We start from the raw sequence: 12,398 nt of genomic DNA on the forward strand, positions 1-12,398 counted from the left end.
TTGCTATATTGTTATTAAGACCAAACAAGTAAGGAAAGACTAAGTTCGTGTGCAACCGAACATTTTATACTCTCGCAATTTATTGCTATATTGTTATTAAGACCAAACAAGTAAGGAAAGACGAAGTTCGTGTGCAACCGAAAATTTTATACTCTCGCAATTTATTGCTATATTATTATTAAGTCCAAACAAGTAAGGAAAGACTAAGTTCGTGTGCAACCGAACATTTTATACTCTCGCAATTTATTGCTATATTGTTATTAAGATAACACACAATTTGACCCATATATTCGGCATAAAGTCCAATAGAAAAAGAAAATCATTATATATAGTATATAAGCTGAGGTAATTCCTAAACCGATTTCACTCATTTTCATCACCAACATACATTATATCTAAGGTTACCTGATTTATAAGCTATTAAGCCCATCGTATTTTTGAAAATAAAATAATTGGCTATATGAGAGCTACAGGAAGTTATGACCCGATTTTAACCATTTCTGGTACAGAAACACACTATTAGAAGAAAAAGATATCCTCTGAATTAAATTAAGATATCTGAGAGATTTACCGATATTTTGGGTGAAAAATTAGGTACAGAGTTCTTTATATTCGATATCCGGGGCATTGAAAAGTTATAGTCCGATTTTGATAATTTCACAAGTGATGCCACAGATCATATGCAGTATTTGTGTAAAGTTTTATTTCGCTATCTTCATTGGTTGCTTACGTATATATTATAAAGTGAAGGAATAAGATGGAATTTAAAATTGAGTTGTATGGGAAGTAGACGTGGTGTCAAGAAAATATTATAATTTTAATTTGAAATCTGTCGAGTAGTTCCTGAGATATGGTTTTTGATCCATAAGTGGGCGATGCCACGCCCACTTTCTGCTATTTCTTCTGTGAAATATAGTGTTTCTGACTTTTTCGTTAGTGAGTTAACGCACTTTTAGTAATTTTCAACCTAACCTTTGTGTGGGAGGTGGGCGTGATTATTATCCGATTTCTTTCATTTTTGGACTGTATTAAGAAGTGGCTAAAAGAAACGACTGCATAAAGCTTTATTGGTTTGCGAGATATGTACAAAAAGCCTATTTGGGGACGGGGCGACGCCCACTTCCCCAAAAAATTACATCCAAATATGGCCCTTACTAGGACGATCGTTTGTACCAAATTTTCTCTTTAATAACTTTATTCATGGCTTAGTTATGACACTTTATGTGTTTTCGGTTTTCGCCATTTTGTGGGCGTAGTAGTGGCGATTTTGAACATTTTCGAAAGCTCACAGTCCCATGGAACATGTGTTCCAAGTTTCATTAAGGTATCTCAATTTTTACTCAAGTTATCCGTTGCACGGACGGACGAACAGACAGACATTCGGATTTGACTCGTCTCGTCACCTGATCATTTTGATATATATAACTCTATATCTAACTCTTTTAGTTTTATTTTTTTCTTGATGTCTTCATTGGAGTCAAAAGTAGCTAAAAACATATTTAAAGTTTCTCGTGTTTTCCACTTGAGCTTGTTTACGACGTTAGAACTTTTAAACCTTGTTCTTTTAAATCAGCGTTAATAGCACTAATACTGCAAGAATTATGGAGATTTTTAATCATAACCTTTATTGGGCGCGTTTGTTTGTCTTCAAAGGAATACCATGATGCTCCGGAAGCAGACAACATTTTCGTCACTGATATATAATCATCACTTAATGTGACACTTAGTTTATGAATGTCGTTATTTAGGAGTTTTAGAACAAAAGAACTTTTGGTAATATCTAATATTCAATATTTGAAATCATAATGGGCGGAGGCCGTGGTTCATACTTCGGTTTATCATTTTTAGCTACGGTGCGGTTTTCACCGTTCGATGATATTGCATTTTCTTTTGTGATCACTTCTGGTGAGGCTTCAGCCTTACGCTTTTTACTAGGTCTTTTGCTTTTCTTTAAAATCCAATCAGTTTCCAGAGCCAATTCCTCTTCATCAGTTTCGTATTGCGATTGGCTATAATTAGGCTCAAGTGGGAGATTATTTTGTTCGTTAAGCATTTGATTTTCAGCTTTTAATTGTTAGCATAATTGTTCTTTATTTCAATTTTTGTTTTAAAGAATCTATTTCAGAAATTAATTTTTTCTATTGGCTTGTTGGTATTTCCTGACCCCCTCCATGGGGTGGGGTACGAAGCATAATACAGTTATATTTTATATGACCTTATATGCTAATTAAATTATTTTGGATTTCTGGCCACAATTTTCAGCAAGGATTTCAATGCTACAACTAATGACAACTCTGCCTTTGCAATAGTTATTGTAAATAAATATTTCGGGATATACTTTTAGGAATCTATTTTTAACTTATAGGTATGTATGTGATTGGCGTTGCAACCGTTTAACTGGTTATAGCCGAATCGACGAGAGTGCGCCACCTTTCTCTCTCCTTCGCAGTTCGGCGCCAGTTGGAGATCCCAAGTGTAACCAGGTCGCTCTCCACCTGGTCCCTCCAACGGAGTGGAGGCCTTCCCCTTCCTCGGCTTCCTCCGGCGGGTACTGCATCGAACACTTTCAGGGCTGGAGTGTTTTCGTCCATTCGGATAACATGACCTAGCCAGCGTAGCCGCTGTCTTTTTATTCGCTGAACTATGTCAATGTCGTCGTATAACTCGTACAGCTCATCGTTCCATCGTCTGCGGTATTCGCCAATGTTCTGAGGACCATAAATCTTGCGCAAAATTTTCCTCTCGAAAACTCCTAGTGTCGTCTCATCTGATGTTGACATCGTCCAAGCTTCTGCACCGTATAGCAGGACGGGAATGATAAGCGACTTGTAGAGCTTGATTTTGGTTCGTCGAGAGAGGACTTTACTGTTCAATTGCCTACTCAATCCAAAGAAGCACCTGTTGGCAAGAGTTATTCTGCGCTGGTTTTCGAGGCTGACATTGTTCGTGTTGTTGATGCTGGTTCCCAGGTAGACAAAATTATCTACGACCTCGAAGTTAAGACTGTCAACAGTGACTTTTAACTTAAATAGTAATTGATAAAATACAGTTTATGGTTTACAATGGTTTGTGTTTTTAATAAGAATATTTGAATAAAATAAAATAGGATAAGTGTATTTATTGTATAAAGGAGACTGAATTTATCAGCTGCTGTCCGAATTGGAATTTTTTGTAACAGCTGTTTCTCTGCGTCTTGGCACTTCACTGCGACTTCTTACCGGAGACAATCAAAAACTTTCCTCACTTACGTGAACTTCTACACATGATCCAATCCTCCCTCCTTATAGATATAATATATTATAATTCCCGTTATAGGTGGGAATATTATTCATATTTTGGTTGGGTCCTGAAGATGTTCTATTGTTAACGTTAACGTACGATAGCTATTTGGGGTAGGATCTTTCCTTTGTTGCCCTAGCGCTGTGTAGCATTGATGTCTAGCTTCTAATATTATTTTGCATGCCTTATGTAGACAATTCGGGTTTCTTGCTATAATCATAGTTTTAGTCGGTTCAGGGAGATGTTCCTTAAATGATTTCAGCGCTATCCTATTAACTTCATTCGTTAAGAAATTTATGTCATTATGCTCTAATATTCTATTATGTTATTTATTCCTAATTTTATTTATTTTAAAATAATAAATTTCAATTGCTGAGTCGAGACTGATGGTTTTCAAATCTTCTATAAGTTCCGCTGAGCTTCTTTTTTCCCCGCAATTGCTCAGAAGTATTTGTTTGAATGTTTCCCAATCACTAACTTGTCCATATCTGCGAATTATTTTCTAGTTTTTCCTACGCATCTTCTTTTCAGATAATTAAATAAAATTTTTTGATTACCAACATCAAAAGTTAATATTGTGGGTAATATGTCTTCAACTTGCATAATAAAGTCTGTTAATTGGTTCGGATCTCGCCTATCAAATTCTGCAATTCCATTAATACAGTTTGAAATTATTTGAAAAAATGGTATGGTGGACGCCCCCTTTTGAGAGAATTTTGTTTCTAGTGAAATTAAAAAAAAAATATGTTCGTATTTATTTTGATTCAACTTTGAAAGGTTATTTCTACACTTGTAGTGAAGCTAGCTATGCAACAGTTTGAAAACAAATTTAATCCAGACACATTAAAAATTGTATCGTTACACTTTTGGAGACACTTTTTTTAGTGATACGTTATTATACTCTCGCAACAAAAGTTGCTAAGAGAGTATTTTAATTTTGTTCACATAACAGTTCTTTGTAAGTCATACAACTAAACGAATTAGATATAGAGTTATATATATCATTTACTTAATTCTCTCAAAATGGAGGCGTCCACCATACCATTTTTATACTCTCGCTACAAATGTTGCTAAATAGTTTTGTTCACATAACGGTTGTTTGTAACACCCAAAACTAAACGAGTTAGATATAGGGTTATATATACCAAAGTGATCAGGGTGAAGAGTGGAGTTCAAATCCGAATGTCTGTCTGTCCGTCCGTCCGTCCGTCTGTGCAAGCTGTAACTTGAGTAAAAATTAAGATATCTTGATGAAACTTGGCACACTTATTTCTTGGCACCATAGAAAGGTTGCTTTCGAAAATGAGCAAAATCGGACAACTGCCACGCCCACAGAATGGCGAAAACCGAAAACACATATATTTGGCATATTTGGATATAATTTTTTTGGAGAAGTGGGCGTGGCCCCGCCCCCTACTAAGCTTTTGGTACATATCTCGCAAACCAACAGAGCTATATAAACCAAACTTTCTGCAGTCGTTTTTTTTAGCCACTTCCTAATACAGTCCAAAAATGAAAGAAATCGGATCATAACCACGCCCACCTCCCATACAAAAGTTAAGTTGAAAATTACTAAAAGCGGGTTAACTCACTAACGAAAAACGTCAGAAACACTATATTTCACATAAGAAATGGTGGATGAAAGCTGCACTCAGATTTTTTTTACAAAATGGAAAATGGGCGTTGCGTCGCCCACTTATGGGTCAAAAACCATAACTCAGGAACTACTCGACCGATTTCAATGAAACTTGGTTTGTAATAGTTTCCTTACATCCCAATGATATGTTGTGAAAATAGGACAATCTGAATCGTTTACTTTACAATATACATATGAAGTAAGCACTAGTGAAGATATCGGTGCAGAACTTTGCACAAATACTATGTTATTAGTGTGGCAGCCCCATTATAAAAATCGCCGAAATCGGACCATAGGTTTTTAAGGCCCCATATATCGAACACAAGGACCTCTGTGCTTCTAACCTAATATTATGGTTCCCAACTTTCAATGGACTTTATACAATATATATGACGAATATGTGAGTCAAATTGTGTATTATATAATATAAATAAAGTTAAGTAAATAAATTGCGAGAGTATAAAAACTTCGGTTACACCCGAACTTAGCCCTTCCTTACTTGTTTTCAACTAATTTCAAACTGTATTAATGGAATTGCAGAATTTGATGGACGAAATCCGAAACAATTAACAGACTTTATTAGGCAAGTTGAAGACATATTACCCACAATATTAACTTTTGATGTTGGTAATCAAAAAATTTTATTTAATTATCTGAAAAGAAGATGCGTAGGAAAAACTAGAAAATAATTCGCAGATATGGACAAGTTAGTAATTGGGAAACATTCAAACAAATACTTCTGAGCAATTGCGGGGAAAAGAGAAGCTCAGCGGAACTTATAGAAGATTTGAAAACCATCAGTCTCGACTCAACAATTGAAAATTATTATTTTAAAATAAATAAAATTAGGAATAAATAACATAATAGAATATTAGCGCATAATGACATAAATTTCTTAACGAATGAAGTTAATAGGATAGCGCTGAAATCATTTAAGGAACATCTCCCTGAACCGACTAAAAATATGATTATAGCAAGAAACCCAAATTGTCTAGATAAGGCATGCAAAATAATACTAGAAGCTAGACATCAATGCTACACAGCGCTAGGGCAACAAAGGAAAGATCCTAACCCAAATAGCTATCGTACAACTAATTTTAGCGATAACGTTAACAATAGAACATCTTCAAGACCCAACCAAAATGTGAATAATATTCCCACCTATAACGGGAATTATAATATATTATATCATACGGAGGGAGGATTGGATCATGTGTAGAAGTTCACGTAAGTGAGGAAAGTTTTTGATTGTCCCCGGTAGGAAGTCGCAGTCAAGTGCCAAGACGCAGAGAAACAGCTGTTACAAAAAATTCCAATTCGGACAGCAGCTGATAAATTCAGTCTCCTTTACAATAAGTACACTTATCCTATTTTCTTCTATTCTTATTAAAAACACAAACCATTGTAAACCATAAACTGTATTTTATCAATTACTATTTAAGCTAAAAATAGATTCCTAAAAGTATATCCCGAAATATTTATTTACAATAACTATAACTGCAAAGGCAGAGTTGTCATTAGTTGTAGCATTGAAATCCTTGCTGAAAATTGTGGCCAGAAATCCAAAATAATTTAATTAGCATATAAGGTCATATAAAATATAACTGTATTATGCTTCGAACCCCACCCCATGGAGGGGGTCAGGAAATACCAACAAGCCAACAGAAAAAATTAATTTCTGAAATAGATTCTTTAAAACAAAAATTGAAAGAAAGAACAATTATGCCAACAATTAAAAGCTGAAAATCAAATGCTTAAAGAACAAAATAATCGCCCACTTGAGCCTAATTATAGCCAATCGCAATATGAAACTGATGAAGAGGAATTGGCTCTGGAAACAGAAGAACAATGAAGACATCAAGAAAATCTATGAAATCAAACATATTCTTCACACTATTGTTCTCATTGAGCCTATTAGGAATTCTAAACTTATTCCTCAATGTAAAAATCGCCAGGCATTTGGACACACCAAGAACTTCTGCGGCAAATCGTCAAAATGCGGTGGTAAGCCCAAAATCATCGAGTGTCAAAAACCAAAAGAAAGGAGCTTCAAAGCATTCGAAACAAAACATTGAAGAAACAAAAAGTCGCAACAAATTTTCCCAGTACCTCAAATACTCAACCCATTGTAAACAAGAATGCTATCCACAAGCAGCATCGTGTACAGACGAGTAAGCCCAGTTTTTCTGAAGTACTGAAAAGCAATCCACATGTAATGAACGCAAATAACACAAAGTTGACCGAAGACCTACTATCTCAAATCCTTGAGATGTTAAATAAACAAGAAAAAATTAATATATGTGACCTGGTCTATTGAAAGGGGGCTTAGGTGTCAAAAAATCAATTTTCACTGTTTAGTTGATTCGGATGGAAGATGAGATGATGTTTATTTTTAACAGCTGTTTCCCAGAAAACTAGTTTTCGCACGTTAGCTCCCTTTTCGTAGACCAGGTCACATATGTAGATTTATGCAGCCGTTTAGATAACCTCGAAAAAAATAAAAATAAAACAAAATCTATGGTATGCGAGGTGCTCTCCGAGTTATGACATGGAATGCAAATTTATTATTGAAGCACCAAGAAGAACATCAACTTATTTTACAAGAAGAGAAAATAAATGTATGTCTAATTTCCGAAACTCATTTTAAGAAACACAGCTACACTTCTTTCGAAAACTACGATGTTTATCACACAATCCACCCTAGTAATTATACGAGAGGAGGCACTGCTGTTATTGTTAAATACAGCATTAAACATTATGAGGATAAAAAAATCAGTATGCTCAATATTCAAACCACAACTATTACATTAAAAGCAAAGAACCAACCCTTGTCAATTACTGCAAAATATTGCCCGCAGAGGTACAAAATCCTCGAAAATTTATTATGGGAGGCGACTTCAATGCGAAACATGTTTACTGGGTATCGCGCCAGTTACAACTTCACAACACAATGAATAGTACACCTTGATGTCTGTTTAGCAACTGAACTTTATTTTTACCTCAAAATTCACTTAAGCATTAACAATTATTTTATTCTATATCTAAGTAACATATATTTCAAAATATGCTGACTCGTGACATTCCGTCACGTTCAGGTTCTAAATCATGTTGCGGCATGATTGTATTAGTATTGCAATTATTAGGGTAGTCCATAACTCCCCCAGCGTTACTATTAGAACTCTCCTGAGTTCTTGTATTTACAATTTTTATTTTTGTTTTTTTTTTATTTGCTGTTTTTACAAGAATTGCTATTACAACTATTGCTATGATTATCAATGTGACATATTACCATAGGATACATTTTTATGGTACTTTAATTCCTCAATTTCTTTTATATTTTCCATATTTTTTATTGTAATATCTTTAAATATTAATGGTAGTATGTAACTTTGGTTTAATAATTTTACTGGATAAATATATTTGTCATAATTTTTTTTTTACAATTTTCATATGATTTGTTTTTTATTGTGATTTTACAATTGGAAAAATTTATCATATATATTTTTTTTTTTAGTATAAATTTTCTTTTATCGCAGTTTTGAATCATTATATTATTATATGCGTTTTTAACCAGCATCATCAGACAACTCTTGCATATAAGTTTTGTTATTATATTTGAATAAACAATTATTACTAAAAATACAATTTTCACTTAATTTTAATTTTCTTAACAAAGTGTTAGCTTTATATTGATAATGTTTTGATTCTAACGTTATTATTTCTTCATCCATTTGATGAATTTCTAAATTATTTCTGTTTGGCATTGATGTGATTAACTTTAAATCGGTAAATAAATATGTTCTTGGTACCTGAATTGCAAGTAGGATTGACTCATTTTTGTAAGTCAAAACTCCTGCTTTTGCAAGTTTTAATCTATAAAAATCTATCTTAAAATAGTCTATTACATCATTTGTTAATGTTGCTGGGTGTATAATTATATATTATATATATTATATTTTGTTGCTGCTATATTGTTTTGTATTTCTTTAATTTTTTCCTCTAAGTACCTTAATTTGTTCAACTAATCATTAAAGAAAACATGTTTCATTATTTCACTGTTCTCTGTTTGTACCTAGTTAACTGAGTTCAATACTTGCTTTCTGTCATTTTCTATTATACTCTTTAATTGATACAGACTATTATTAAAATGGCTATCTATCGAAATTTGACTATTTTCTTCTACTGTCTTTAGATGTTCTTCAATATCTTGCCTGTCTTCATCGTTCATTATACCGAATAACCATTTGTAAGTTGTACCTACTATGTTAATGAGTCCTCTCTTCCTCCAATTTCCTCCCTGGGGTTAATTGATCTTATTTTTGATTTTATAATTTCTGCTTCATTTAAAAGTAGTTCTTTGTGATTTATAGGTATATTACTTTCTTCAATATTTTCTTTAATCTTATCAACCATTTCCATTATTTCTTTTGGTTTAATTATATGTAAAATAGTATTTATTTCCCTTATTATCTCTACTTCTCCTAGCTGAACTATGGTATACCCTGCTTCTTCTGTGATTGGTCACTTGTAATTTCCCTTCTATCATCCTCTCATTCAAAACCACTGCTATAATGGTTACCCATATCTGAAAAAATCATGATATATAAAATTATTCGTATATTAAATACTAATTGTTTATATTATGTTCATTACTATCACTTAGTAATGCTTCTGTGCTAAACCTATATTCTTCTATATCATCTCTAGAATTTTGAATTCCAGCCAGAGGTCTTTTAATATTAGGTAAGGTTCGTCTTTATGTCGGACTCTTTTATAATTTTTTATCGGTCCTGCTTCCCGTGTTTCTACATATTCCTCCCTTACCTTGTTTCTTTTTTCTATTATTAATTGTTATCTTTGTGGACCAGTTCCTATCTGTTATTTTATAGACTGCCGCAAATTTTATAAGTTTATCTAATGCTGTTACAAAGGATTGTTTTTTGAAATGAAATATGTCAATATGAGCTATCTCACTTTTTTCGGTAGGAGTTTCCGTTAGAAGATATTTTGTCAATATGAGCTATCTCACTTTTTTCGGTAGGAGTTTCCGTTAGAAGATATTTTGGTTTAATTGGGTTCCTGTCGTATTTAATTTGTTGGCATTTTTGGCAGTTGTTTATTATTAGTTGAATTTGTTCCTTAAATTTGGGCTAATAGATTTTATCTTTCAATGAATTATATGTTTCGTTTATACCACTATGCATCGATTCCTGTATATGGTAAAACGATATTTGCTTCTGTAGTTCCTCTTCTTCTTCTATCTCTGAGGCTCTTTTTGTACATTTTACGAATTTTAAACTCCGATCGTGAGCAAATATTTCTATTAATATTTTTTGTATTTTGTGGTAATCGGCTTCAGATACTTCCGAAAATATGCCCTTTCCTTTTATATATCTTTTTACTATTTCCCTATTCTCTTCATCTTCATCTATTGGGTTTATTTCAATAGTTTTTCTTGCATGGAGTCTTGCATCTGAACTTGAGGACTATATGTCAAAATAACTTGCATTTTATATTTATTCACAACTTCTTTTTTAATTGGAAAATGCTCAAGCAGTTCTTCATCTGCTGAATGAATTGTGTCTGATAATTCAAGGCTTGACTCATTGTCGTTACATTCTTTTATTTTTGGTGAGTTCTCAATTCGACTCAAGAAATCAGCTACCACATTATTTTTTCCATTTAGGTATTCCATCTCAAAGTTATATTCTTGTAATTTCAACAACCACCTCTGATGGCGTAAATTTAATAAATAAATAATAATTTTAAATTTTATGCCATAAATGTACGGTCTGAAATAGGTTATTGAATATATAATGGCTAGAAATTCTTTGTCTGTTGTAGCATATTTCTGTTCAAGGTTATTTAACGTTCTGGAAATGTAACATACTGGCTGACCTTGTTGAGAAAGCACTGCTCCTTTTGCATAATCACTTGCATCAGTTGTGATAGTAAACTCTTTGGAATTGGATGTGATAAAATTAGTGTTTAATCTTTAATAAATTTCCTATAATACCCTGTAGCTCCCAAAAAATCTTTAAGCTGTCTCTCTGTTTTCGGAAGTTCAGTAGCCGCTGGAGGAAGCCGCGGAAGAGGACGACCTCCACTCCGGTGGAAAGACCAAGTGCAAAGTGACCTGGATTCACTTGGTGTTTCCAGTTGGCGCCAAAAAGCAAAAAGGAGGAACGAGTGGCGCGCTCTGGTGGATTCGTCTATAATCGCTTAAGCGGTTTCTACGCCAAATATATATGTATATATATTTATCATCGACAGTCAGTTGGTTAAGTCTCCTATAAATCTCCACTAATCTATATTTTTGAATATATGAACCCTCCATTTTCTTTGGTACGATTAAAATAGGTGAGCTATACCTGCTCATACTTTTTCGGATTATTCCCAGACTTTCTAACTCATAAATTGGCTTTCTTACCTCTTCTTCGTGTTTTGGAGGTAGTCTATAGATTCTTGAATTGATTTGCTGATTTGTTGTGATCTTAATCTCATGTGCCACAGTTTTCGTGTTGGCGAGATTGTCACCCTCTTTGTAAAATAATTTTTAGAATTGGTTTGATAGAATTTTAATCTTGCTTTTTTCATCTGATTTTAGATGATCAAGTGCAATATTTTTTTGTTCACTCACTTCCAATGAATAAACCTGTTCCTGAACAGTTTTCAAATGGAAAGGAATGATTGTTCCATTTTTCAAAGTTATATTCATTTTTTCTTTTTACATTTTAAAATGTTTGAAAATAAAATCATTTCCTAATAACAAGTCATATGGCTTGTTGAAATCCAACAAAAGCCATGTAATCAAAGCATTTTTGTCGTAATTAAATTCCTCAGGGCAAGGACTTTTTACTTTAATGTTTGGTTTCTCAATATTGCCATTTAATGTACTTCAAAGCTCTTTTTCTTCATTATACTAATAGTGGAACCTGGATCTACTAAAGTGCACCACTTTTTCCGAAAGATTGTTAACATAATAACTATTTTTTATCATAATATCCCGAGGCTAATAGCGTTTTTAGACAGCCAAATAAATTTATCAATTTAAATTTAAATCGAGAAACCCATGTTTGCCGTTTATACTGCCGGTTACTCGATTTACGATCAGCTGTTATACATTTTTGTTTTTGCTTTTCATAAGACGTTGGTAATTTCATCAGCTGATTATTATTTTTCAGCAGCGCCATCTACCGTCTAGTAGTATTAATGCTATTTTATCAAAAAATTCAGCCAATCACAGACAAAGAACGAATATCGTACGTTCTTGTCGCAGAGTTGCTTTTGATTTCCAAGTCCATTTAAAATCAATTTAAAATAAATCGATATCAATAAGCGTTTAAATCGAGCAGAGGCCGGTAAATTGATCAATTTGCTTCTGTCTAAAAACGCTATAATTGGTAAAAAAAACCGTCATTAACGTTTGCTTCTTCCGGTTCCTCAACCCTACTCATAGTATCTACTTCCATAGGAGTAGGCC

General features: G+C 33.3%; 1 protein-coding gene across 7 annotated transcripts in view; it reads right to left on the reverse strand.

Moving 5' to 3' along the window:
- LOC105220193 (protein Wnt-4) overlaps positions 1 to 7,913 on the reverse strand; it is a 127,945-nt gene extending 120,032 nt beyond the window's left edge. For 6 of the 7 annotated variants that reach the window (XM_054226584.1, XM_054226586.1, XM_054226582.1 and 3 more), the window contains exon 1: positions 7,742 to 7,901. The gene's annotated coding sequence lies outside the window, so the exon portion shown is untranslated. Of the gene's footprint in view, positions 1 to 7,741 lie in introns of all 7 variants that reach the window. The other variant, XM_054226587.1, reaches the window with a different exon arrangement.
- Between the last annotated feature and the right edge of the window lie 4,485 nt (positions 7,914 to 12,398).

This window comes from Zeugodacus cucurbitae, chromosome 3 (genome assembly GCF_028554725.1).
Source record: "Zeugodacus cucurbitae isolate PBARC_wt_2022May chromosome 3, idZeuCucr1.2, whole genome shotgun sequence".
In the NCBI taxonomy this organism is placed as follows: Eukaryota; Metazoa; Arthropoda; class Insecta; order Diptera; family Tephritidae; genus Zeugodacus; species Zeugodacus cucurbitae.